Raw genomic sequence first — 2,599 nt, forward strand, 5'->3', positions numbered from 1 at the left:
CCACACCTGCCCTGGGCTTCTCCTGGCCAAAGGCAAAGCAGAGCAGGGACACCGAGGCAGGTCTGTTCCAGGGAGATACAGGCTCCTCTGACAGCTGACTTTGACTGGGGACTCCCAACAGCCTTGCCAGACTTCCTTCAACTGCACAGGGATCTAGGATGCCTCCACCCAACTTTCCCTTCCCCTCCCCCACTGGCACGAGACCTGTGCCTCAGAATGACTCTCACAGTCTCCTCTGGTCCCCTCTCACCTTCCCCTCAGGCATATCCCTAATAAATCTTTCTCATTTCATCCCATCTCAGTGCCCAATTCTTGGAGGGCCCCAACCAGCACCACTAGTAACCATCTCCTAACTAGTTGAATGAATAATTGACTGTTTCTCACTTCAGTGAAAGCCATCAGGCCAGTCTGTGTGAAAATGTTTTCAAAAGATTTCCTCAGGGGCACCTGGGTGGCTCAGTCAGTTACACATCTGACTTCAGCTCAGGTCATGATCTCAGAGCTCGTGAGTTTGAGCCCCACATCGGGCTCTGTGCTGACAGCTCAGAGCCTGGAGCCTGCTTCAGATTCTGTGTCTCCTTCTCTCTCTGCCCCTTCCTCACTCACGCTCACTCTCTCAAAAATAAGTACACATTAAAAAAAAAATTTTTTTTTTAATTGTTGAAGTGAGCTTTCCAACCTGGGCCCAGCAGAATGGCTCCCACAAGGAAGGGTGGCGAGAAGGGCTATTCTCCCATCAGCGAGGTAGTGACCAGAGAATTCACTACCAACATTCACAAGCACGTCCATGGGGTGGGTTTCAAGAACCATGGCCCTCATGCATTGAAAGAGATCCAGAAACTTGCCATAAAGGAGATGGGAAGTCCAGATGTGCACATTGACACAAGGCTCAACAAAGCTGTCTGGGCCAAAGGAATAAGGAGTGTTCCATACCTGACTCATGTGCAGTTGTCCGTAATGAGGAAGCAGATGCACCGGACAGGCTCTATACGTTGTTAACTGTGTACCTGTCACCATTGTGAAAAATCTACAGGCAACATGGATGAGAACTAGCTGCTGATTGGCAAATAAAGAGGAAACTATCAAACCTGAAGAGAGAAGAATGTTTACAGAAGACATGGGCCTGAGTAGTCCTCACCAAACATCCTGCTTATTAGGAAGGAGGGGTGCCAGGACTCTACTAAGCCAAGAGCCACTTATTTTTTTTTATTTTTTTAATGTTTATTATTTTGAGAGAGAGACAGAACGTGAGCAGGGGAGGGGCAGAGAGAGAGGGAGACACAGAACTTGAAGCAGCCTCCAGGCCCCAAGCTGTCAGCACAGAGCCTGACGTGGGGCTCAAACTCACAGGTGGAGAGATCATGACCTGAGCCAAACAGATGCTTAACCAACTGAGCCACCCAGGAGCCTCAGCCAAGAGCCATTTCGGTGACTGCAGGGAAATGTGTCATGACAGATGTGTGCAGGATTCAGATAACATCTACTGCTCTGCTCGGAAGTACCTGAAGTGCTGCTTACCACTCTCTCCATCAGTTTGACAATCTGATTTCAGAAGTGACAGCAGCTCAGAGTCCCCACCAAGAAGAGCTCTGGAAGCCAGACTCCCTTTAGTGCTGGACTTGTTTCCTGCAACTGTTCTTTCTCCCCCTTCACGGCCAGGGTGTCAGGAGTGGATCAGGGTGCCTGCCTCTCCTCCCCATTTTTATTGACTGTTTTGAACAAGAACATTTTCTAGCCGGGCACCTGAAAAATTGTCTTCGCAGGGTGACTTAAGTAGCAAAACCTGGGAATCTACCTAATTATCCTAATATCAGAAATACGGTTTAGTATATTAAGTATTACCAATATGATGGATTATTACATTATTTAAAAATGAATAAGACTATGGGGCGCCCAGGTGGCTCAGTCAGTTAAGCATCCGACTCTTGGTTTCAGCTCAGGTCACGATCCCAGGGCCATGGGATCAAGCCCTGCATCAGGCTCCATGCTGAATGTGGAGCCGGCTTAGGATTCTCTCCCTCTGCCCCCCCCCCCACTCTTGTGCATGTACACACACTCTCTCCCTCTCTCTCAAATAAACAAATAATAATAATTAAAAAATTAATAACATAACATACCAAAAAAAAAAAAAAAGAATTGCACATTTTAAATGGGCGAACCATATGGTATATGAATTATGTCTCGATAAAGCTCTTTTTTAAAAAAGTAAAAGCACTGTGGCAGCTCTGGGCCCATGCCGCTTTGCTGTGGGACCCTGGCCAGAGAGTCAAACCCAAGCAAGAGGGTGGCTGTTTCCCCCTCTATTGACAATGGGATACAGCAGCAAGGACCCAAGCACGGGACAGGCAGAGTTTCCTGAGCCAGGTGGACAGCTCCAGGGGTACGTGTGACAGCCTGGGGGAGGTCCCGGACTGAGGCTGGGAAGTAAATGAGCACAGAGGGGCCCAGAGGAGTGGCAAGCAGCTCAGACATCACACCGGGCAGCCCGTCCTGTTTCCTGGATTGGTTCTTGAGTGAACTCTGACCCCTCAGAGGCTCCTTAAGACGGGAGATGTGGGTGGAACCTTTCAAGGGGGCAGAGACACAGATGTTTCAGATC

The 2,599-nt window shown here is 48.9% G+C and overlaps 1 pseudogene; it reads left to right on the forward strand.

Moving 5' to 3' along the window:
• Positions 1–693: 693 nt before the first annotated feature.
• LOC125910330 (60S ribosomal protein L31-like) lies at positions 694–1,060 on the forward strand (annotated as a pseudogene).
• Positions 1,061–2,599: the final 1,539 nt, after the last annotated feature.

This window comes from Panthera uncia (assembly GCF_023721935.1).
Source record: "Panthera uncia isolate 11264 chromosome B3 unlocalized genomic scaffold, Puncia_PCG_1.0 HiC_scaffold_1, whole genome shotgun sequence".
Classification (NCBI taxonomy): Eukaryota; Metazoa; Chordata; class Mammalia; order Carnivora; family Felidae; genus Panthera; species Panthera uncia.